Source organism: Felis catus, chromosome D1 (genome assembly GCF_018350175.1).
Source record: "Felis catus isolate Fca126 chromosome D1, F.catus_Fca126_mat1.0, whole genome shotgun sequence".
Classification (NCBI taxonomy): domain Eukaryota; kingdom Metazoa; phylum Chordata; class Mammalia; order Carnivora; family Felidae; genus Felis; species Felis catus.
In genome coordinates, this window is record NC_058377.1 from 28,009,754 (window position 1) to 28,036,351 (window position 26,598).

General features: G+C 40.3%; 1 protein-coding gene and 1 non-coding gene across 2 annotated transcripts in view; both read left to right on the forward strand.

The window, feature by feature from the left end:
• The window catches only part of NTM (neurotrimin), a 943,500-nt gene that overhangs the window by 9,292 nt on the left and 907,610 nt on the right, over nt 1-26,598 (forward strand). The window lies entirely within an intron of this gene.
• On the forward strand, nt 5,519-5,645 carry LOC111556862. The gene has a single exon (XR_002736577.1). It is a non-coding gene; the product is annotated as a U6atac minor spliceosomal RNA (small nuclear RNA).

A 26,598-nucleotide genomic window follows, 5' to 3' on the forward strand; every position in this document is an offset into this window, starting at 1 on the left:
CTTTGGCAAGGTAATGTAAACCCTCTAGGTCTGGCCTGGGTTTGCCAGCCTCTCCTAATCCTTTGCAATCCTGTTCCTGTTCCACGGACTGCTTGAGGACTTCTTCTGCACAGCATGTGTGCACACTGCTCCCTCTGCTGAGTGCTGCCCTCATCTAAAACTTACAATTCAAGAAAAATTCCAGCTCAGCATTCCTCAGCAGTCTCTTATTTTGTCATCTATACTTCCATTTCTCCTGTACTTGCCTCTATACTTAACAACCACCACACATGGCATAGGTACATGCTTACATGTCTATCTTCCTTTACCAGACTCTGAGCTCCTAGAGGTCAGGGACTGCTTTATTGATCTTTATGTTCCTAGGGCACCGAGCACAACACTTAGCACAAATTAAATACTCAGAACTTACAGCTAGAAAGAAGATAGAGAGAAGGAGAGAGAGGGAAAACAGCATGAGATTCCCTTAAGTTTTAGGTAGGAGCCATATGATCCTGTCAACTTCTGTTGAGCTGTTGTTAATTCAAACCTTCCTTCTCCTATGCTTGTGGTGTTTTACGATGTGCACAATAACCCGATCTCAGAACTTACCCTTTCTGAAGTTATCTTATTAGATTCAACTGATACTTTCTTTCTGGCAAGATCTTTTGGGGACTCTGAATCTGTAATCCCATATATTAGCAATATCTCCTGGTGATAATCAGTCATAAACCATATGTTGTAGGCACCTGGGTAGTGGTAGATGAGCTCAGTATTTATGACTAAACTTACCCCAGAGCAGAAAATAGTCACTCTAGTGGTCAATAGATCAGATGAGTGGAGGATGGATGGCTATCTGAACCTATGTCAGCGTCATGGGGAGACACACAGGCAAAGGAAGTTTGGATCTAAGAAAAGAGGAAAGTGACTGGATGGATTGTATTTAGTTGGAGAAGATGAGGTGGTCAAGTGTTTCTTATCTGCTTCTTCAAATCTACTTTTTCCCTTTCACACAAAATTGTCCACCAGGGCATTTGACTTTCCTCCTAAACAGTCAAGATGAAACCTGGCCCAGGCATGAAAAAGGTTAATTGACAGCTTTTTTTTTTTCCTCAATGCAACCAGTGATGTATAGACATCTGCAGTTGGATAAACCATTGTGCTAATTTTTAAAACAAATAAGAATTAATTGATTGTTCTATATTTCTCCTTCCTTTCTCCCTAACACTTCTTAATAGAAGGATCTAAATGCCCTATCACCATTTTTTCCATTACTTTCTTGCACTGCCAAAGCCTTGTCAAGGCCAAAATAATTTACTCATCAAATGCAAAAGCTTTTTCACAGACTCCTAGAGTTGTGGGAAATTATGGAATTTTCTCAGTCTCCCACTCAAGGCATCAAATCCCATCTGAATGATGTTCATCAATTGCTGCCCAACCATTCCAGATATTCCCAGTAATCAGACACTAACCACATGAGTTGTGCTCCCCAGTTCTGGCTGTCTATCAAAATCACCTGTGGGGATTATTATAAGCAGGTGCCCAGGGATGACCTACAAAAATACCCATTGTATAGGTTAGTATAGGACAAAGTCACCTCTACCTTGAAATAAGTACAGATTATTCTATTGTGCAGATACAACTGAGAATAAATGATATTAGTATTCCTTTTCATAGTTGATAAACTCTTTGGAAAACACTATTCTGGCAAACACTTTTGATATCTCCTCAAAATCAATTATTATCCTTTCTCTGTATAAACAGTGCTCTAAATTTGTTGCAGGCAGCAATGTGCCCATTCAAACTATTCACCACAAAAATTCCCTTGTATCTCAGTATGGTCATGCAATGCAGTTCAGATTAATGCAATAAAAGCACAAGTTTGGTTGGGGTTTTGAGGATTGTACTCAGGGACACTGTGTTTTATAAACCATGCCATTGCCCCTTCCTCTTGACGGAGAAAATGGCATACTACCTAGAGTTCCAGGAGAGAGCCTGTAAAAAGGCGGACAAACAACACATATCAAGAATGGCAAAGAAGGAAGAATTTAGGTTAAACTAAATGGACTTGGCTGTTTTGGTAAATCAAAAATAATTGAGTATAAGGCAATTTCATATGGCTAAATCTAATAAAAGGACCTTGGGTTCAAGATGACATAGCAGTTGTACCAGCACTGGAAAACATGTTTCCATACTTACTATCACTTATGAGAAAAAAAAAAAAAAACTTAATTAGGTTTCTATTACTTGTAGATGAATATAATCCTAATGAATCTATGTGGAGCAAAAATTTGTCTCTTTCTAACTTCTGCCAATTAGAACTATTCAAAAACATAACTAATATTGTGTGATCCTCTTTCTAAAAGATGCCTATCATGAATACTACTTATCTTGACATTCTTAGTTCCTTCTTATGATTATTGTATGGCATGATTTTAAACCATTAATCATCCTGATCCTTATCTTCTGGACATGCTCTAGTTTGATAATGATTCACTAAAATGCATTACCAAACTCTCCTAGATGTAGTTTGATTGATAAGTGAGTCATGGACTCTTACCTACCACATTTTGGACCTTATAGTTATATAGGTTCACTTTATTATTGTATTATTTTTTCTTTTTTAATATTTATTTATTTATTTTTAATTCTTTTAACATTTATCTATTTTTGAGACAGAGAGAGACAGAACATGAACGGGGTAGGGAGACACAGAATCTGAAACAGGCTCCAGGGTCTGAGCTGTCAGCACAGAACCCGACGCGGGGCTTGAACTCACAATGTTTATTTATTTATTTTTTTTGAGAGACAGAGAGAAAGAGAGAGAGAGAGCAAGAGGGGCAGAGAGAGAGAATGACAGAGGATTCGGAGTGAGCTTTCTGCTGAGAGCAGACAGCCAGATGCAGGGCTTGAACTCATGAACCATGAGATCATGACCTGAGCTAGGACACTCATGATTATGAGTAGGACACTTAACTGACTGAGCCACCCAGGCGTCCCTATTCTCTCTCTCTCTCTCTCTCTCTCTCTTTCTCTTTCAGATACCACACTCGTGGTTCATATTGATGTTGTACTCATTCCTCTCACACACACAAAAAAATGCTATTATGTAAGACCTCTCCTATTCTTGCTTATAGGTAATTTTCTTTAAATTTTTCTTCTAAGTTTTTGAAATTTTACTGCACCTTGTGTCCTGTATTTAAGTTCACTTTGATTATTTTTGGATTCCGATGAGCTGTCACCATCAGCTTTGTGTCATCCTTAAATGATATAGACATGTAATCTCCACATCATGAAGATGAATGATTTTAAAAAAAGCAACATAATAGACCCAAGGGTATGGCAAAGTTCTTCATTACATTCATATTTCAATAATAGACTCAATGGCATAGCCAAGTTCTTACTTATATTATATTTTACCCACTCCAGAATGATTTATTCATACCCTTCTGTATCTTAGCCAAAAACAACAACAAAACATAGTTCTTACACTCAAGGAAGTAGACAATTCAATACGACATAGTAAGTACTGAGATAAAAGCAAATGTTGTTTGCTATGGCATCATCTAGAAGACTTTTTGGTCAGAAAAGTCTTCTAGAAGGAAGATATATGAAAGCTGAGACACAAAGTTGACGATATTTAACCAAGTAAGAGGAAAGATAAATGTTACAAGTATAGGAGACCGCATATGTCAGAGCCTAGAGAAAGGAGACCATGGTAGGAATCCAGGAACCCAATACCAGTCTGGCTAGATGGACTGTGTTTGTGTGATTTGGGGGCTTTAGGGAATGGGGAAGAAGGGATGAAGATAGACAAGATTTATAGAGAGAGATGTAGGCAGAAGTCAGAGCTTGAATGGCATATGTTTCTTATTAAAGATTTTATATTGAAAGACAAGTATTGAAGGTTGCATGTCAGATAGTAAAATGATGATTTGCAGTTTTAATTATTAAATAACATTATTTGAGTTATTTAAAAATGTTAACATGCTTTAAAAAATCTTACAATGTTGTTCTAGTGACAGTGTGGAAAATGAATTAAAAAGGGGGCAAGACTAGAGGCAAGGTAACCTTCTAGAGGATGTTGCACCCAATCAGCAACCAGGGTGAGTGCTGCAGAGATGGGGAGATACAGGAGTATTCAAGAATTATGGAGGTTGAAGTGTTATAACTTGGATATGGAAAGGAAAGAGGATGGAAAGTGATAAAGGAAAGTGAAAGAAAACTTCTAGCTTGGGGGTAAGTGATGTTCAGGTGGATTTTAAGGAGATGGTGATAAATGCAGTTTGGGTCATGATGGGTTTGAAGATGCCTAATGGGCATTTTCAAGGTGTTATCCAATAAGAAGTTAACTACATCAATCTGGAACTCTGGAGAGATCTCTAACCTTCAACAAAGATGGTCTATAACATAGATACAAATAATGACCCAGAAAGAGAGTACAGAGTATATACTAGATAACTAGTATTTAAAGTTTGGGAAGAGAAGAAATCTTGGGAAGATAATTGACAAGAAGTGACCAAAAACATATAAGAAAATCCAGGAAAGTGTGATGCACCAAGGTCAAATGATGTGTATTTGGAGAAGGCAGGAACAATGATAGTGTCAAATGCTGCTGAGGATCAAATGAGATTATACTTAGGTACAAAAATATCTTCTATGCCCTTGGGAAAACAGTTTCATGGGGTTGAGCCCTAGTGTAGGGAATAAAAGTAAGGTGAGGATATAGAAAATGTGAGCAATTATTTCAAAAAAGTTTTTGTGTTGTTATTATTGTTTAAAAAAAGAGGGAGGAAATAGGGAGATAAAGAGGAATTGCAGTCGGAGAAGATGTGGCTTTTGTAAGAGGGGAAAGACCTCTTTGAATGCTGAAGGGCAGGGGATAGTAAAGGGAAGGATGAAAGGAAGATCTAGGAGATGACTGACCAAGTGAGGTCTGTTAGGGAATATGAAAGGGTAGGAGGAGTGGTGAATCTTGAGCACCAGTAAAAGAATGAGTCATGAAGACAAGGAGAAAGAAAAATTGCATGACTATATAAAGTAAGGAAGGAGAAACTTATTTGAGAATTCCCATTATGATTGGATTCAACTGAAAATGACAGAAACTACACAGTAAAAGTGGTTTAAATAAGATAGAAGTTTTTCTCTGTGGCCACAGAAACACTCCACTTTGTTCATGGCTGGTGTTATGTTTTCTAAGCTGAGAGACCCAGCCCTTTCTGTGGCTTGGATCTATTGTACATGGTTTTGACCTTCTGTCTAAGATGGCAGCATCTGTGTGCCAGGCAGTGGGACGAAAGAGGAGAGGAAGAAGAGACAGAATGCTCTAGTGTACTATCTCCCAAAGAAGGTTCCTTCCTGGAAGCCCTCACATGGCACTCTCCATTTCATGCCTTTGGACAGAACTTGGTTACACTGCTTCTTTCAGATGCAAGGGAATGTGGGAAATGCATCATCCACTTTGGATGACCACATGCCCAGACAAATTCAGGGGCTTATTATCATGGCAGGAGGGGAGGATGGATGTTAAGAGACAATTAGCATTTTGTATGACAGGAGGGAATGTTAGATCTCCCCCCAAGAAGGATGGAAGAAGACTTTGGGCCCATACAACACACATGTGGTTAAGATATCACCACCTACTTTGTGGCATCTAACCATGAATTTTCAACATTTCTAGTCATTAGAGAAATGCGAATCAAAATCACAATGAAATACTACTTTACACCCATTAGGATGGCTGTTGTTTAAAACATTTAAAAAGAGAAGTAAAGAAATGGTGATGATATGGACAAATTGAACTGGAACCCCTGTGCATTGCTGGTGGGTAAGTAAAGTGGTGCAACTATAGTGACAAACAGTTTGGTGGTTCCTCAAAAAGTTAAAAATGGAATTATTGTATGGTCTAGTAATTCCACTTCTAGGTATATAGAAATTTTCAAACAAAAATTTGAAAGAAGGGACTCATATTTGTACAGCCATCTTCATAGCAGCATTATTCACAATAGGCAAAAAGTGGAAGCAACCCATCAGTGGATGAATGGATCCATCAGTGGATCTATCAGTGGATGGAAAGATCAACAAAATACAATGTATATGTACAGTCAAGTGTTCTCCAGCCTTAATGAAATTAATGAATGAAATTCTGACACGTGCTACAACATGGATGAATCTTGAAAACAGTGTGAAAGAAATCAGACACAAAAGGGTAAATATTGTATGAGTCCACTTATATGAGGTACTTATGAAAGACAAATTCATAGATACAGAAACTAAAAGTTTCCAGTGGCTGAGGGGAGGAAGGAATGGGGAGTTATTATCCGATGGGTAAAGGTTCTGTTTGGGATGGTGAAGAAGTTGGGGAGATGGATGGTAATGATGGCTGCACAACACTGTGAATGTATTAATGCCACTGCATTGTGCATTTCAAATGTTTAAAATGGTTTCTTTTATGTTGCATATAACTTACTCAGATAAAGAAAAATGCAAAAAGAGGGAGAATCAGCTGTCCTTGTGCAGTAGGGCTACAGCCAAACTTCTCAGCTTGGCTGCAGGAAGTTGGAGGAGTCTGCATTCAATGACTTTGATTTTCTCTGAGCATAAATCGGCCAAGAGGTGTGTTTGCACAAATGTGTGTACATGTTCACATACATGTCCATAAATCTGTATGTTGTGTTTTCTAGAAAGCAGTAAAGGACAAAAACAGTGACCTGTGTAATGGGCAAAACCCTCCTATGTAATAACCCTCCTTTCCTCATGGCTTTCTCTCCTCCCTGATTTTCAGATACAATATGATCAACTCCTACCCTATTTTTACATTTCTGTTTATGGTTCTGGTCCTGCCATGTAGGAGATGGTAGCAGACCATCTCTCAAACATGGGCTCATCTCCAACTCCTTTCTTGAGTTAACCCTGAAAGGAATTACACAGAGTTTTACATTTACAGCTTGCAGAGCATAACCACATAAATTATATTTCTTGATCTGTACATTAGTCAGAATATTCTTTCTCAACCGAGCTCTATCATCAACTCTGACCTTTGATATTGAGTTTTTCCCAGAGCCTTTATTTTCCTCATCCATAAAATAGGATATTTAAACTTCCTTGGAATGTAGTTTCCATGTTTTCACTGAATTATGTTTGTGAAACCTGGTACTCAATACTTATCAGAAAAGTAGAAGCCAACATTTTTATGGGGTTTTTGAGCAGCTCATTTACTGGGGACTTCAATTCCCTCTCAGTCCCCCTCACCGTGTCCCCCACACACCCCCCCCACCACCACCTGGACCACTCTTTCTCCTATAATCACTCACCAGTTCAGTTCAGGTAGGCCTCTGGATGACCTGTATCTGTCCCTCCTCTCCTGCCTGTCTGCCCTGTCTCTGTTCAGGCTCTGTCTCTTGCTTTTGCTCCACTGACCCCAGACACTGACCCTGGACACTAATGCCCCACCACAGCACAGTGCCTTTGCACACACTGCAAATATCCTTCCTGTAGGATTAGCCCAGTGCAACACTGTACTAACTTGTTTTAATATTGAGGGTGATGGAATAAACAAGACCAGGAAAAGAATTTAAAAGGCTGAAAAGGAGGACAGAGTTGTGATACCCACTCTACTACTCTGTCATTTCTATACTGAGCCTTCATGTGGACCACTCATTAGTTTCCTTGTTACTAGTCTGCCCAAGGAAAAGAAGGAGTTTATTTCTATATAATGTCCTTAGAGTTGTGGCAGTTCAAGTGTAGTCCCTGAATCAGAAAGTCTGGAGCTTTCTGGAACATAGCTATGTGCATTTTAATAAGCCCTTTAGGTGATTGATGCTAAATTTGGAGAACCACTGACTTAGAGAAGTAGTGAACACAGATGGAGGGAGCTCTGACTAGAAAGGTCAGTGGTGGGGGCTGGGGGTGGAGAGGATAGTCACCTCTTTGTCCTTATATGAGGGATCTCAGTTTCTTTTGAATATAACCACCTTAGGAAAAGAAAAAAAACATCAGGTCAGAGCAAGCTTGGTGGTATGTAAGCAATGAAAATATATAAAACAAATAATTGAATATTATCTTTTGCTAGGATTGCCAGATTTAGCAAATAAAAATCCAGACACTCAATAAATTTGAATTCCAGATAAGCAACATTTTTTTTATTATCACAGCATATACTTATACTAAAAAATTATTTGCTGTTGATCTGAATTTCAAAGTTAAACGGGCATCTTGCATTTATTCTGTTTTTATCTGGTCCTTTACCTTTTGTCCATTGAGTACTAGCTATGTAAGGGAAATAGCCTGATCAGAATTAGGTGTTTAAAAGGTGGAAGTTTTAGTAGTCTGTTTATTTACTTTTTAATGAAGAGGAATATGATTTAGCTGGGAAGAAAAAGAATGGCTGTTCTTCCTGGATCATTGGATTGTTTGTAAAATCTATATCTGAAAAGAGGGAGGGGGGGAGGGGGAGAGAGGGAGGGAGACAGTGATAAAATAGAGAAAGAAACAAGATGGTGGTTCAAAGTGGCTCACATGGGGCGCCTGGGTGGCTCAGTCGGTTAAGCGTCTGACTTCAGCTCAGGTCACGATCTCGCGGTCCGCGAGTTCGAGCCCCGCGTAGGGCTCTGGGCTGATGGCTCAGAGCCTGGAGCCTGTTTCCGATTCTGTGTCTCCCTCTCTCTCTGCCCCACCTCCGTTCATGCTCTGTCTCTCTCTGTCTCAAAAATAAATAAACGTTAAAAAAAAATATTTGAAAGTGGCTCACATGCCAGAAAGTTCCTACCTCTTGAAGTAAGGAAAAGAGCACCTATATAAGGGCTAGACCCTGAATCCACATCCCCCACAAAAGAAGTGCGGAGCAAGCTTCAGGAAGATGGAGCTCCCTCCCTGGGGGCGCTGTCTCCTGGGCAGGTTTACTACACCACTTACCTGTCCCAGGTGACAGAACATTGCCTCAGAGGTGGGGCTGTGGTGCTGTGACTGGCGAATGAGTGACAGAGTCCCTAACAAGATGCAGCTGAGGGAGCGCCTTGCTGACAGAACAATTTGCTGGTGCCCAGAATATCTGTCCAGCCCCGGCAAAGCGGCAGGCTCGGCGTCAGGAGAAATTTCAGGATTTATCTTTCGCCTTGGTGTCAGGTTTTCTGCGAGCCGGCATACTTCCCACGGTGCTTTTCCAGACCTGCAGCCTTGACATGCTATCTGCGGAGGCTCCAGAGCCCCAGGAATTACATGTAAAACTATTCCATTTCCCCCCCCTCCTGATCCGCTTGTGTTTATGTAAATGACTGGAAAAGCAGTTTTTGGCTTATTTCCGAAGCTTAAGGGCTTCGTGAGAAGCCTATTATTGAAAAATCAGAAACTGAAAAGCAACTTCTTAGACAATGAATTAGCAGCTCAATGACTGTGTGCAATGCCAAGTGTACTGTAACTGGCTGCATTGCAAATAGGATCTCCCCTGGGATTCAGTAATCAAACATGTGGCAACAGGTTGTCTGTTTCAACAGAGAGTGAGTAATCAAAAGAGATTTGCTGTTAATCCAAATATAACAGAGAAGTATCCAAGAGAAGGGCCCAGAGAAGGAGAAACTAGAAGGGTGAGGGTAGACCAGAGCTTTGGGACCTGGAATCCTATGTGCAACGGAGAGAACTTTGTGGGGGACGAAGGGGATCCATCTGAGCACTTGAGGCACTGGCCATGGCTACAAATTGCAGCAAGCCAGAAAATAAACCTCAGCACTTGCCTCTCCTGCCTGGCCAGTGATGTAGACCTGGGGAATGAATTAACTAGCCTTCAGTGGTTTGCTTCAGAATTTGTACTCTTATACTGGTTTGAGGAGTGGGGGTGAGTCAGGGGTGGGGAAGGACTTGTCTATCTGGAAGGCACTGGTTAGAAGGTGGTGCTTCACTGCTTCCTGAGACAGTTAAGTTTATATGCCTACCTCTGTGTCTCAAAATGTGGTCCCAGACCAGATGCATTAATATCACCTGGGAATTTAGCAGGAATGCAGATTCTCACATCCCACCTCAGGGCCCCACCCCAGGCCTATAGACCTTTAGAAAGTCTGAAATGAGGCTCAGCAGTCTGTGTATTAAGAAGCCCTCCTGGTGATTCTGATGCTCATTAACATTTGACAACCACTGGCCAGTCTGATCACCTGGATGCTATAAGTGCCAGGTAATACTCAGGATTCTTAAGTGGGCTCCTATGTGAGTGCACCCCCGGCTGGATCCAGATCCCTGAGCAATTTTGTGCTGACCTGCTCTGTCCTGTTCTCCTCACAGGGCTATGGGGCTACAAGGAAAGAAATTTAACATTTATTAAACATGTACTAGTACTCAGTGCCAGGCACTGGTAAATGTTTTATGTGTGATATTTTATTTAATCCTTTCTACAACCTTGTGAGCTAGGTGTTGTAGATATTTTATTGCTGAGAAAATTTTGGCTCAGAAAGATCAACTTTCCCAGATCTGGATGTTTCCTAAGCCTATATTCTTTGCCCTATCCCACCCAGCATCTCTGACACACGTGCCCTCTGCCCCCAGAATGCCTTGGGTACCGCCTACACAAAGCAACTGCCAGCCTGGCAGGGCCCCAGTTCTATATTTCTCTCCCTCCCCCACCCCACCCGACTCCTTGCCTCATGTTAATTTCCCACCTGAGTACTGAGCACTTTATAAATAGCAAATCTAAAATGAATTTTCTACCAGCGATCATTAGCTCCCTTGACATCCATTAAACATTCTCGCAAGCAGAGTGAAGTGACAAAAGGGATTGATTTTTACAGTATGCTTAATAGGGAAAAAGAAAGAAAGGTGTTGACAAGTCCTCTTTTTTTTCCTGTCCTGATATCACGAGGAATTTGAAATCAGTCAAATGACTTTTATTTGAAAAAAAAAAAAGGCTAGGATTGGGGGCGGAGGGAGAGAGGGTAGGGAGAGGGAAGCAGCTTCCTGAGTACCCTGCTCAGCCCATTTCTGTATCTGTGACAGGTAAACATGAAGTTAGTTATCTAGTGCCAGCCACCAAGATGAATATGTCAGATTTAATGCTTCAAAATATATAGGGCCCAAGCCAGGGAGGGCTGAGGGGCTGGGGGAAGAAAGCAAGCGGTATTAGGGGAGAGGGAAAATAGCCAATCTTCTGAAACTGTTGGAAGAATAAATGTGTTGATGCAATAGTTGAAGTCAGAGAAAGCTGGCATATGAGGCACTGTAGCTGAAAATTTAACTTTGATTTCAATTTTCATATTTGTCAGCAATAATTATATTCACAAAATGTTTTGCCACTGTTCTAAAATACTAATAAGTAGAGGCCTTTGTAGTGTGGTTAATGGAGTCTTTTTTTCCTAGTGGTCTAGAAAAATTCCATTAAAGCGAAAAGTCATACTATATTACATCGCTTCAACATACATGGACTCTGCTGCTGCAGTAATGCCCTTCCTAAGACTGGAGCCCTCTGTTTAACCACAGAGCCCCTAAGCTAGTGAGGCAGTTTGGGCTTCAGACACCTCAGCTGTCTACCATTCTGAACTTCACAGACCTTCCTGGGTCATGGGGAAAGCCAGCAAGCCAGCGAGAGACAAAGGGAGAAGCCAATTCAATAAAACATTCCTGTCGGAAGGATGAGCCTTCATAAGCATTACCTCCTGGAGCAGGTTGAAGAGAAGACAGGAGAACATGATGGTCTGGTGGGCACCTGGCCCTGGCTGGGAGGCATGGCTCCTGCCCAGAGAGAGGACATCCATTCCTTGTCCATCGCCAAACTGGACTCCCTCTTAGGGCCTTAACGCTGAAGTCCACCCAGTAATAGAACCTACATGTTCTTCCTCTCAGTCCCCAAACTGTTCTGGAAAGGAAAAGCTGAACTCTCTGGAGATAGGGTTTGATTAAAAGATCCAAGTTCTATTATTTTTGAGCAACTTTTCCCTGGGGTATTGAAGCCTCTCTGTTGTCCCAGGGAATCTCCTGCAGGCCAGTGTCAGGGGGAGGAGTTAGGTGTATAATATACTGCCACCCCCGAGAGTGGTGCTTGAGGAAGGGCCAGGAGCATCCTCCCCTCCATCCTACCTTGCTTTCACCATGGCTCCCCTGCAGTCTGGGATTATCATTCAGATGGGCTGGCATCTCTCTCTGGAACTCTCTTTCTTAAGCAGACTGCTGCTGCAGACAGCTGCCTGGTAGCTCATCTTTTGGAATCCAGCGAATGTAAGAATTCTGCCATGATGTTCTTAATTTTCCTGTCCTAAATTCTGAAGAGAAACCCAGAGCTGTCTGTTCTGAGTTGCCCATACCAACAGAAAAACAGGGAGCCAATGGACCTATGTGATTTCCTTCCTCTCCCTCCAACACCCGCCTTCACATTACATTGTGCTCCGCATGTCCTAGTAGTAGAGTGACGCGGAATTGACTAGTCTTAAGTTTATTTCCTAAGCCTTAAAGGGAAATGAGAGAGGAATGTGATGAAGGGCAGGAAGCCAGGACAGGATTAACAAGGCAGTCTGGATAACGGACAACTTGCAGAAGTCACTCCTGGCAAAGGAGAGTGTGCATCCATCCCATGAATGCAGGGAAACTCCCTTCCTCTGCTACTTCTGCTCTGCTTTTTAGGGCTTTGCCCCCACTGGGCTACTTCCTCCCACGTGAACCTCTCCTCTCCTAGTAGACTGAAAACATGAGCCTCTGCTCCTTCCCCAAAGTGCAAAGACCTTCCTCTGGCCCAGGCCTCTCTCTCTTCCCCTCCTTCCTTCCCTCTCAGCCCACCAATCCCTGCTTCGCTGCCGCCTGGCTTTTCCCTTGTGGCATGTGCCAGATCTTATCCCTATGCAGCACTTCAGGATGAAAGAAGGAGGGGATATTAAATCCACCAGTGATACGCTTGGCAATTGGGAGAGGCTTTTGTTGTGTCATTTCCTACCTCCTTCAGCCTATTAAGCAAACAAAAGTGCTTGTGGAATGAGAAATGTAAATGGCCAAAGCAAGCCGATTAATCCTAGATGTACAATTCCATTAATAAGGCCGCTTTTTAATAGGCGGCTCCGGCAGCAGCAGCGGGCAGGCCAGGAATTGATGTATTCTCTGTAATTGTATTGCAACTAATAGGATATGAAGGAAATTGTACCAGAGAAGCAGGTCTTTCAACACCATTTTCCAATCAGCTAAAATCACGACTTGTAGCCGAAAGCCTTGAAAAGTAATGACACACAAAACATATAACATCATCCAGGAGTATCTGTTACTCCAAATCTTGGTTTGGGAGGGTTCATTCTTTCATTCTTTCTCCCAGACCTCTCTGTGTCCCTCTCCACCACATCTCCATCTTCATGTCTTCGCCAGAGATAGGGACCAAAACCAGAAGAGTCTTGTCACCGGTAGATGGGAAAGAGGAGCACTCAGGGACAATAAATAGCTCAACCCCAGTTCCAGCTCTCACCTGACACATGGGCACAGGCTGAGACACTGATGTACTCAGACCTGCTTTAGGTTCTGACAATGGATAAAGCAGACCCCAAATCCATCCTTGCCCTCATGATGCTTGCAGTCTATTGAGTCAGCAAAATTTGTGCTGAGTCCTTGCTGTATAACCTGTAAGGCACTTGGCACTTTGGTTCCCTGCGACCATCCCAGGAAGAAGGGAAAATGCCTCTGCCCTGGGTGTCTGAGCTATGGGCAGCAGAGGGAGCCAGGGCCCCCTGCCAGCACCTCTCACTCCCCCTGCCTGCCTTGCCTGGTCACTGGGTCTCTCTCCTGCCCATTTGTATGCGGACTCTGACCCTCCTTTGGTCACAGGCTGGAGAGTAAATATAAAAAGAAAAGGCAAAGCACATTTCAGTGGAAATCCCCAAGGAAACTGATGTGATTGCTGTACAGAAATGGTTCCAATAAGGGCAGAAAGGAATATTGCTTTTATAGCTTTTGGGACATAAAACATTTAGAAAATGTGATTGACTGGCAGGGTCTAATTTATCATTTATCTCATTCCCTCTGCTCTCTCCTCCTCCCCACAACACACAGGCAGACACTTACAGGCAAACTTTTTCCCCCTCTTTGCTTTCCTTTCTTCTTCTCTCTCAGAGACTTGGATTTATCATCATTCTGTTAAGCAGGAGAACTCCTGTGGCTATTTATAATTAATGCTCAGAAACCTGCCAATCCATTTAATGACACTAGCAGGTCATGGCCCCCTTATAGCTCTCCATTAATCATCATTAGAACAGCTCTGAGTTTTTACATTCTTTTTAAATGTTAATTCACCTCTGTAATGCTCCTTTTAGTTAAAACTGTAAAGAGGCAAGTGGCTGGTACCTAGTTGCTGCCCGCCAGGGGAAAGGCATGGTGGAGTTGATAAAGCCTGGCTGATTTCCTCTGTTCTTTTGTCCTCCACCCCCTATCCCCACCACCAGATGTCAACCCAGTTTGTTCTTTGGTTGCCTGTATTTATCTTTAAAAAAAAAAAACGCCTAGTGGCTTAAAGTTCCAGGCAGATACACACACTCTGACAATCTTTGGACTCTCAGGGCCAAGGTAGCAACCTGTGCAGAGTTGCTGACCAGGTGTCATGACATGATTTTGCTCCTAAAGGTGATGGACCTTAAAGAAATCCAGAGGTAAGACAAGCCGAGAACTACCCATGTGATTTTTCAAACACTCAAGAATATGCTCCAAATGAGCACACTGAAAGAGGTCATGTAAGGAATTCTTTCTCTGAGTCAAGAGAGCTCACCTCTTGGCTCATTGCTGCCACAGTAGGCTGAGAGATATGGGCAAAGCATTTAACTTCCCTCCTCATCTACAAAATGGAGTCACACAGGCTTCCAGTTATGGAGCGAATATTTCATAGGGACAGGAATAGAGCCAAGGGTCCTGTAATCGTGTTGTGTAGTGACAGATGATAGCCCCACTTGTGGTGAGCAGAGCAGAACGTATAGAGTTGTGGAATCGCCATATTGTACACCTGAAGGTAATGGAGCATTGTGCCAACTACACTTCAATAAAAACAAAATACATAAATAAATAATATTTTCAAAATGAGGCCAACATCTGTCCTACCCAATGGAATCTGTAAAGATTAAATGGAGTTGCAATTAAACTTTTACAACTAATAACATCGATGCAAGGTGTCATCATTGATATCATTTCTTGCCTTTATCTGCCACTTTGCATACATATCTGGACCTCCTGTGAAAGCAATGCCCTGTCATCATTCATACTCACAAGGACATAAATAGTTCCCAATCTCCACACTGTTGTATTCATATCATATTTATAAAGCCAGAAATATGTATTTTGAATCATCAAAACATATGGAGTAGAAAGTATGTTAAGTAAAGAGGTGTCTGGGTGGCTCAGTCAGTTAAGCGTCTGACTCTTGGTTTCAGATCAGTTCATGACCTTGCAGTTTGTGAGTTTGAGCCCCACTGTTCACTGGCAATGCGGGGCCTGCTTAGGATTTTTTCTCTCTCTCTGCCCCTCCCCACTCACGCTGTTTCTGTCTCTCTCAAAATCAAAAATCAATAAATAAACTTGAAAAAAAAAAAGAAAGTGTGTTAAGTTGTGAATGAGGGAATCTAAATTCAAGCATCAACTCTGTTGCTTATTAACTGTGCAACTCTGAGCAAATTACTTCACTTCTCTGAGCCTCACTTCTCTTACCTTTGGATTTCATATTTTTAAGCCTCTTTGATTTAGTACATCTTGTGATTTTAATGTTTGCCCCATGAGTCTGTTCAAAGGGCCATGCTAGTGACCCAGACCTACCTGAGGCAAGCTGGTTCATTCAACCAGCTGAGCTCTCAAATTCTTGTCTTGTCAAGTTAACATGCCCTAGAGCTTAGAACTCTAACAAAAGCAAACACAAATAGATGAGGAAAATAGAAAATGTACATTTAATGCATTTTTACTAACCACATGATTTCTCTCAGTACCACCCATTTTGTACTAAGCATTTGGAATTATGGATTTGAACTTATTTTCAAGGCTATCTCAAGTCCACACATTCAACTGAGATGACTCCTCAGGGCCTACCAGGAAACATACACCTCATAGGTTGTATCATGTATTCGTTTTTGATAGTTTTCCAAAGTGTGTTGAGCCTCATTTTGTAGATAAGTAAACTGAGACTTAAAGAGGTAGAGTGCCTAGTCTGAGATTTATGTACATTGCAGGGTCACAGGTCATACCCAGATCTCTTAAATTTAATTCCAGGTGAGGTTTTTTTTTTTTTGTTTGTTTTTGTTTTTTGTTTTTTAGTATCTATCTTGTTTTGCCCATCCCCTCAGCTCCTATGAGTCAGGATGAAGTGATATACCATCTTGGATGAATTAAAGACATTTTTTCTGCTGTTCCTGTTCTGGCATGGATTGTAACTAGTGACCTAGGATTTGGGCTAAAAATCAACCTTCTTGGGTTGATTCCGCATTGTGCTTACATTCACATTGGAGTTGCAACGTATAAATGAACTTCAATAGTTTTTTTGTTTGTTTGTTTTGTTTTGTTTCATTTTTTAAACAGGAAAGCACACCAGCCACCCCCTTTCATTTTTAGTCTTGCTACCTGTGCTTCCTTTTCCCCTGTCCCCATTCCTTACAGGGACAGCCATACCTCTCTTCCCCCTTCCCTGCAAAGCGTCACTGACACTCTAAGCAGACACCAGTCCCCAAGCAGGGCTTTGGCCATCTGTTCTGCCCATCACTTGAGAATGCAATAAGACCTGCTTGACAATTATGTCAGCACAAAGGGCAGAGAGGCCTGCATGGCAAAAAGCTGTGTAAAATTCATTCTTCCAAAGGTTGCGTCAAGAATATTCCAACCAAAAAGAGTTTTAACAGCAAGTGGAATATTGTGTCATCTGCCTTTTTCTCATTTCACTACTTTGCTTCTGTAATGGATTTGTGTTAGTTCTTGCTTGGTATGAGCTAATAATAATCAGGCATTATAATTGTGTGATGTCGTATGCGTTTGGAAGGGCTTCCACAAATCTATTACATCTTTAAATCTTCAGGACTACAGCTGAATTTTAGAAATGAAGGGGCCTCAAGAAACATTTACCCCTAACTTTCTCAGCTGATTATTATTGATGTATTTTGTTTAGTTTAAATAATGTATTCTTATTAAATATAATTTGGACACTATACAAAAGTAGCTTTAAAAGATTTAAAGTCACTCACGCACAATTTCATTTAATGTATTTCTTCCAATTTTTTCCTTATTCTCTGCCATGGTTTTTATTATATAGTTATAATCATATCATTTATATCGCATTTTTTCTTTTAAGAATAGATCAGAAGCAATTTTCCATGTCGTTACATAGTATTAGTGAACATAATTTTAATTGGTTTCATTACATTACATCAAGTAGATGTACAATACCATTACCCTATGTTTGGACATTTATGTTGTTCTAATTTTTGGCTGTTATAAATAATGTTTTAGTGAACATCATCATGAATATAGCCTCATTCCAGTTTTATGATTGTCTCCTTAGACCAGATCACTAGAAATCCTATTACCACCAATTCTCTTCTTTTACTTAGGGGAAACTGAGGCATACAGAAGTGAAGTGACTCCATAGAGAAGTGAAGTGACCCATGGTGGGTTAAAGAGCAGTACTCTGACCAGAAGTCAAATATTTTCTCTCCTTTTTTTTTTTAATATATCTTCCATTACATGATGGTCTTCAGTATTTCTAAATAAAAGGGCTTGAAAAATGTGTTCAGTATCCACACTGAAGTAATTTGACTTTTAGTAGGCTATAATTGAGAAGAAACACAGGAAAAAACCTATCATAAATTATATAGCATTTGTAAACAATGCATATGAAATTAAATACAGCAGTGTCCATATGCATTCAGAAATAATATGAGTGGTAGATGTTGGGAAATATCTATTCCATCTGCTGATGGATCCTATGCTTCTTTTTCTTTAATTTTTTAATTTTATTTTTTATATGAAATTTATTGTCAAATTGGTTTCCATACAACACCCAGTGCTCATCCCAACAGGTGCCCTCCTCAATGCCCATCACCCACTTTCCTTCCCTCCCACCCCCCATCAACCCTCAGTTTATTCTTAGTTTTTAAGAGTCTCTTATGGTTTGGCTTCCTCCCTAACTTTGTTTTTCCTTCCCCTCCCCCATGGTCTTAAGTGAGAATCCTATGCTTCTTTTAAAACTCTTGTCTCCCTCTTCACACCCCACCCCACTGTACTTTAAAAATAAAGCACCCTTAGTTTTCTACCATTACAAGCTAGAACCTCTGGGAACCACAGTTTTCTCCCTCTGGATCTTTCCTGCCCCTTTAATTTAAAGGGATCTCTAAGTGGCAGAAGAGACATGGAGTGACTATTCTAAATATTGAAAGCTGGAACAAGCCTGCAGTAAGTTTTATGTAAAGACTTAAAGGCTTTACAACCTGAAAGAATAGTCTCTTATAATAACAATGGTTTAAATTCACTGATTGCCCACTAGGTACCAGGTATTATCTTAATTGCTATGTATGTATTATTTATGATAATTTTTATCATATTTCTATGAAGTGGGTGCTACATTTATCATAATTTTACATATGAGAAGACTGAGGTTCAATTCACACAGAAGTTAATATTAGGTTGGGATTCAAGCCTTGGAAACATAGCCACCAAGCGTATCTCTCACCTATGCAAACACCAGTGTCTTCCTGATATTTGAAAAAAAAAGTGATGAGGAAAGTTATGCTCTTCATATATTCAGCTCTTTTTCTTATCCTAGCCACTCATTCAGAACCCAGCTATGGGGTGAGGGAAAATGTAGGACTCTCGGGACTCTCCTTTTTACCATCTGGCTCTCCAGAATCACTGAGATGGCTGTTCCTGCTACATAGAAATGGATGGGTGGTTATCCAAGCAGAAACCTCTTTTGACCATGGGCTCTGTGTTCTGGTATGATTAAGAAGTCAATAGTCTTGATCATGATTACAGTATTAAATTGAACCATAGTCCATATTCAACCATTTTGATGTCTGAAAACATCATTTTCATAAAGCTTCTCCTAGTACACATATGGGACGTGCTTGCCTTAATAGAGCTCATCATCAGTTGGTAGCACATTGCAATAAGGGGAGAAATGTGGATATATAATTATCATGCCTGTCCCCACCACCAGTGCAGGCAAGCTGCAAAGGGACCCAACAAACTTAGAGTATTGTAGGATAAGAAAGCTATAATGAATAGATGATTAGGATATCACCTGTCCCTTTTCTTCAATCTTTCTTCAGGTCCCCTCAGGTTTACCGGCTACCCTGAAGCTGTTGCAAATCAGTTTCTGTTTCTACTAGCTTTCATGAGGATTCATGTTGGGGTACTTATCTCTTTATGCTAAAGACCATATGCCCTTTCTGAAGTATAAGACACCAGAGGAGCTCCTTCCAGATGTACAATCTTTATCCTTAGACATTGTCTCTGTTCTTAAATCTTGCAGTGTCAATCAAAAGCATAGGATTTAGAATACGAGAGGCCTTGGTTTGAATCCTGATTCTACCATTACTATGTGACCTTGAACAACTTGTTTATTCTCTCTCAGCTTTGGTTTTGCCAACTATGAGATGATCTTGATGATTAAATGCTTGAATATATATAAAAGTATTTGTGCATTTTGGACACAGAACACATTTTGCTCATCCTTTTTTTCTGAACCTGGTGACCTGGGATGGACACCAGAGAGGGAAGTCTGAGATTATCTGTTCCCAGAAAAACTCTATGTGCTGAACTATAAGTTGGCCCCAAAGTTCTGAGTGCAGATATGTTTATGTGACTGATGGACCACAGCATTTAAAATAAGACATATTTTAGCAAATCTAGGACATGTGTTCTTCATTATTTAATTTGTTTCCCTTGAGCTTGGAGTAAAACCAGTTTTCTGCTTCCTCTCTTTGGGTCTAGCCCTGGGCCTTTTAAGTTTCTGAAGTCTGATATTGAAATTCCTTAACAACTAGTCCCCTCTCCCATACAGAAGTAGGGGGAAAAAAGTGAGGCACATATAGAGATAGACAGGAGCTTAGGGACAGAGAAAAGAAATGGGAAGTGGCAGGGACAGAAGGAGAGATTGACAGGATAGATAGATGATAGATATGTAGATAGATAGATAGATAGATAGATAGGTAGATAGGTAGGTAGGTAGATAGATAGACATTACAACCTTAAAATCCCAAAGGCCAAAAAATATTTAGTGATCAGATTGGAAAAACCTTTAATTAAAAAACAAAATCTTATAGGCCTAATAAATCTTCAAAGGCCACACAAAGAATAAACTCCCTGATCGTGTTCCTACCAAAGCGCCAAAACCCATCAAGATATCTGTAGCATTTGATAAAGCATTTTCACCACAGTCTTTTGCTCAGGGAAGACTATTGGGATGTCTCTTTCAATTGTTTCCTTTGGTTAAAACATGGGTTTTGAGAACAAGTAGACAAGGGTTCAAATACCTGATGTACCCTCTGCTGGCTGTAAGTTATTTAACCTTATTTAGTCAGCTATAATTTTGTTTTTGTGGTATTATAAAGATAAATGAAATAATGTATGACAGTGCTTGATATTAGTAGGTATTGAATACATAGAGACACTGCATTTTATTTTATTTTTTATTTTTTTAATCTTTATTTTATTTGAGAGAGAGAGAGAATGAGAGAGAGAGAGAGAGAGAGAGAGAGAGAGAGAGAGAGAGAAAGCAGGGGAGGGACAAAGAGAGAGGAAGACACATAATCTGAAGCAGGCTCCAGTGTCTGAGTTGTCAGCACAGAGCTCGATGCGGGCTTGAACTCACAAGCTGTGAGATCATGACCTGAGCCAAAGTCAGACGCCCAATGAGTGAGCCACCCAGGAGTCCCAGACACTGTATTTTAATTTCTGATGTTTGCATGGGTCAGTAGCAGCTACTTCCTTCTCCATTTGCCATTTGATGTCCTAGTGCTCACCAGTGTCTCTCTTCTGTAAGCATATTGGACGTGTAGACAAGATACTCTAAGTGGGGCAATTAGTAGAAATGGTAAACTGAAAGAATTTCCTTCATAAATATTTTATCATCAAAATCTTCATCATCCCATAATTATCTTCATCATCACTTGAGTATGGTCATATTAATCTATATCTATATCTATATGTTAATTTAACTAAGAATTTCACCAAAAGAGGGACTAAACTGTGACTGATGGCCACTGCTTGGTCTCTTATTTGCAGATGGAGGAGAGAGATGTTAACTGTACTTTTCTCAGTATCAAAGACTTGGCAGAAGTCATCTTGCTACTGTGGAATAGTGTGCCCTGTGAGCTGAGAGTTTTTCTCAGATGGTTTCTGGACTTAGTGCCAACTTTGGAAAGGCAGCTGGCAGGAATTGGGTAAAGGATCTTCATTGGTTTGTATGGATGGGAGAATTTGGCCTCACAGAGTTCTAAAAATATTAAATTCCAAAAATAATATTATGGATGCAACACCATGAAAATTGAATGTCATATCATAATTACAATGATAAAAATATTGGATCCACATTTACCAATTACTGTGATCTCTGTTACGTTACTCAGTTCCATACACAGAACATCTCCAAGATTCAGTACATTACATTGAGGTATTCAGAGGAGAATGATCAGTGGACACAATTTATTCTCTCACCAAAGAAAGACAACTAGGTTATGGAGAAAACAGAACCAAATTTTGGAGAATTCTACTTGACCAGTGGCCAAATGGATTTTGGTAGATGAGATCTCCTGAGAAAGGTCAAGAAATGAGAAACTAAGAGATAAAAGGGAGATACATGAATACCCTTACATGACGGGCCCCATTCACACAAACCAACAAATGAATAGAGTCAATCTAGATATAACTGTCTGCCTATACAAGATGGAAAGATTTTCTGAAACAAACAAGAATTGAATTTAAGCCTGCAAAAAAAAAATGCTAGTTATCTGAAAGTAATCATTAACCCGAAGCATATAATCCATGGTAAAAAAATATAGACATAATGGGATATCTTCTGGTGATACTGGTACTATTGGACCTTTATTAGGACCCTTATTCAAGTTTTATGGCATCTGCTCTAGTACCCCAGAGGAACTCAGTGGAAATGATCAAAGGGTCATATCATAGGACCTGTGGGGACTGTCACAGGGAAAAGGGTTGTTCAGCAGGATAACGAAATTTAAAGGGTGACTTAATACAAGTTCACAATTAAAATAAAGAATACTCCATCTGGATGACAAGCAGCTGCTCCTCATTAGGCTTTGGGGACTAGAGAAGGTGAAACCTAATTTAATTGCAGTAAGAAAAGCTTAGATGGCAAAAAGAAAAAGCCAACCAACCTATTCACACTTTTTCCAGACTCTGGGACCTTTAGGCCTCCTGGACTATCATCACTCTGAGAAGAGACACTGTTTGCTTATATTTTGATCTTGGATAGACTCACCTCCTTCCTTCTGGAGGTTGTCTCTGTCTCTTCTGTATAAAACAATGAGACCTTCCATTGCTCACCAAAGTCAGTCTCCCTGCTTGTATCAAAGGTTATAGCACATTCCCTAAAACATGCACCCCACACTTTTTTACTCCTCTCCTGAGTTCACTTGACTCCTTCCTTACAGATACTTTGGCCTCATAAGCACTCCTTTGCAAACACCCTCAACTCTCTGGTTGCCTTTCTTTCTGATGTATTTCCCTAGAAGAACCTCAAGCCTAGTTCAGACCACCCATCTACTTTCTCTGATCCTGGACTTGTGAAGCTAGACCTTGCTGGGAAAGAACAATGTGATCAGATGCCATTTTAAATCTAAATGACTTCCCAATCCTACTGTGCCTTCCTGGGAGGTTTGCTTTTCTTTCCTCAGAAATCTGATTTGTACTTTCTCCCTTCTCCTCAACATTTTTACAACCTTCCAAAAATCTTGCTCCCATTTGTGGTGGATGACTCATGTTTCATTGAAGAAATAGAAGCAACAAGAACTAAGTCATCTTTGAATGCCAAATCTTCCAATACACCTGTCTCTTATTTCTAAAGCTTTACTTCAGTCCTGCTATAATAGAAAAAAAATATATCCCATTCCATTTCAGAGTTCAGCTTCTCCATGCTCTGGCTTCTGTCCTCACTCAAGGATTTCAACCCTATAATTCTCTTTCTCTTTCTTTGACATCATTATTTCTTTTCTCTCCACTGGATCATTTCCATAAGCACACACCTGCTGTAGTGTCTCCCATCTTTAAAACAACTGTAATATCAGCAACTTCTCTTGACCTCACATTCTCCTTCAACTTCAGCCATATTTTTCTGTTCACCTCCCCAGTAAGGCTTCTCAGAAGAATGTTCTTTACTTACTGTCTGTACTTTTTCTCCTCTCACTCACTCTTCTTCTCTCCTGTCTGGCATTGGTCCATATCACTCCATAAAACTATTCTCAAGGTCATCAGCAACATTTATATTGCCAAATACAGAGGTCAATTTCCAATATTTAATCTACCTCTCAGCTGCACTTGACATGGTTGACCCTTTCTTTCCTTTTGAAAATTTTCTTCTTGGTTTCCTTGGCATCACACTCTCCTGGTTTTCTTCCTACCTCACAAAATATCCCTCTTCTGTCTCTTTTGCTGACTGCTCTTCTGCTGGATCTCTGTATGCTAGGTTGCCAAGGGCTTGGTCTCAGGAATTTTCTCTATCTTCCCACTTTTCTAGGTCCCCTCTAATACTATGGTTGCCAATACCTCTATCTACTGATGACTACCAAATTTGTATCTCCAGTCCAGACCTCACTCATGGACTCCAGATTTATAAAGATATTTCAAAGTTATTATGTCATTTCATTCATTCACATATTCTCTCACATTTTTATATCTCTGAAATTAGGATTCATCTTATAATCAATGGCATCTTATAATCTCAGTCTGCAAAATGGAGAGCCTTAGTCCCTAGTGCCTGCACATACACAAACTTGGTCCCATTTTCTTTACTTCCTCAAGTGATATGCAGTATTGGCACTACATGAGTTAGTTTAATTGCCATTTAAAATTTTCTTTGAATCACACAATACTTCAGCCATGTATACAAAAATGCATGGAAACAGAACAGCAGGGTGTAAATGTGATAGTAGAGAAGAACGTATTTGTCTTGGAAGAATGACCACAACAATCAAGTGCTCTATAGAACCTACAATAGAAAGGATGCCCACAGCTGACAACCTTGTTGTTGAGATACATAAATAAGGTTGTCTATCACATTTCAACTTAAGGCAGAGGAAACTGCCAAGTCAGTTGCAATACAAAAAGACTTCAAACCTATAGAGGCCTGTAGGACCAGTTGAAAGTGTTTTGTTTTTACTTTCTTAGTAGTATATAAGCTAATTGTGTGTCTTAGGATAGATTACATCTGCCATTTGATGTGTCCAAAATGGAACTCATTATTCCACCATCTTGTGTCCCATGGAAAGGCTGTTCTTCCCTCAGTCTTCTCTAAATCACCTAATGGCACTCCTTTAAACATATTGCTCAAGCACAAAACCTAGGAATTATCCTCGTTCTTCCCTTTTCACCACTTTTAACTTCAAATCTATCAGCATTTCTTGTTAGCTTTCCTCCAAAGTAAATCTCCAATCCATTTCCATTCCCCTTCACTCAAATACCTTCATCTAAGGGACCATGACATCTTGCCTGGACCACTGTGGTAGTCAATTTTACTGCTTCCATGTTTTCCACCCATCCCCTACCTTGTGCCTTTTACAATCCACTCTCCAAACAGTAGCCTAAATAATACTTTCCTACATAAATCAGAATTTTTTACTCCTTCTTGAGACTGAGACTAAAATCCACACTCCTCCACACAGCCCCTATCTCTGAAACCTTGACCCTTGCCTCCAAGATGTCCTCACATATCTCCATCTTCCTCAGTAGTTTGGCTGTAATCACTGTTTGTCCTTCTGTTTCTCAGACTTGCTGACTTTGGTCTTACTTCAAGGACTCTCCCTTTGCTAAGTCTTCTGCCTGGACCTTTTTCTCTCCAGACCTTCCCACATATGGTGGTTTTCTACCACTCAAATCTCAGAGAGGGCTTTCTCATTCAGACTATTAAATGTGCCCCATCTTTCTCTGTCATATCATTTATACAACTTCCTGTAGAGTACCAACCACTTTCTGAAGTCATTTTGTTAATTTGTTTACTCGTGTACTATTTATTTCATCCAATAAAATGTTAGTTCAAGAGGAAAATGAATTGTCTTATTTATTATTGTATCATTAAGACTTAAGGTAGTGTTTGGTAACTCATAGATGATTGCTCAATAATGTCAGAATTAATGAAGGAATAGATATTGACATTCCACCTTTTTTTCTTTAAAAATTTTTAAATGTTTATTTATGCTTGAGAGAGAGACAGGCAGAGGCAAGTGTGAGTGGGGGAGGGTCAGAGAGAGAGAGGGAGCCACAGAATCCAAAGCAGGCTCCAGGCTCTGGGCTCTCAGCACAGAGCCTGACACGGGGCTCAAAGTCACAAAATGTGAGATCATGACCTCAGCCAAAGTCAGACACTTAACAGACTGAGCCACCCAGGCGCCCCTTCTGCCTTTTTTTTTTCTTAGAAGTCTCTGAATGTAAGAGTGATCCCATCCTTCCAAAACATGAAATGTAACACCCGTCTGAAAATTGAGAGATTTGTTAAACCTCATTTACCCTCTCTTTACTTATTTCTATAGTGGCCATACAGAAATCCTTATATGCCTGGATATTTTCACAATTAAATGAAATAATTTATGCAAACAAATAGGTTGCCAAACGGGAACCTTTACTATATTACTTTTTGAGAACCAGATAGATGCTCTACCCCACTGCAAGTACAAATTTGTAGTCTAGAAATATGCATAGATGTGCATTGGGCTCTGCACTGTACAGCTCCAAAGATCACAGATATAGACACCTTCCCCCAAACAAACATTAATTGTTATCTCAGTCCACATTAAGCCAGTTGTCATGTTGATTAAAACAACTGGGAAATTTAAGATGTTTACTTTTTACAGTTAATGAGATAGAATTAACATTTTATGGTATAAATTTTGAAGACCCCAGTCTGTTACTGGTTCCAGGTACTGGTTCACTCTGAAAGGCTCATCTCACTTTCTGCTTATGTCAGTGGCCTGGTTTCTAGCAAATAGTTTTAAGACTGGATTGAAACAAAAACTCAAACAAACAAACAAAACCCAAGGCTCTCAGTAGAGGACCTTAGTGACTCAATGTGTCTGTCATGGGATTCAGTGCATTTTCATCCTAAATAGATCAGTTATGTGGCCAGAAAAAAAAAAAAGTGTCACAAAAAGGAGCCCTGTGCTCTGTGCTGTCCTTTGCTTGTCAGTTTTTATACAAGGGTGGCGTACAATGCCCTAGAAAGCAGTGTCATGGTGGAATTGTGAAATTATTTTAGAGCAGCATCTAGTCTGCATGCTCAAAGACCCAATGATGGGGGACAGAAATGTGACATGTAAAATTTATGTGGGAAACATGCCCCAGGCCCAAGCAAGGCTTACAGAGCAGCCAGAGGAGGAGATCTGGGGCAGAGAAGAAGAGTCAGCATGCATGGAAGGCAGGAAAAAAAGCTTTGGCTACCTTTAAAGCTCAGGCTTTGTTATGCTTACTGCCTTAACTCAAATA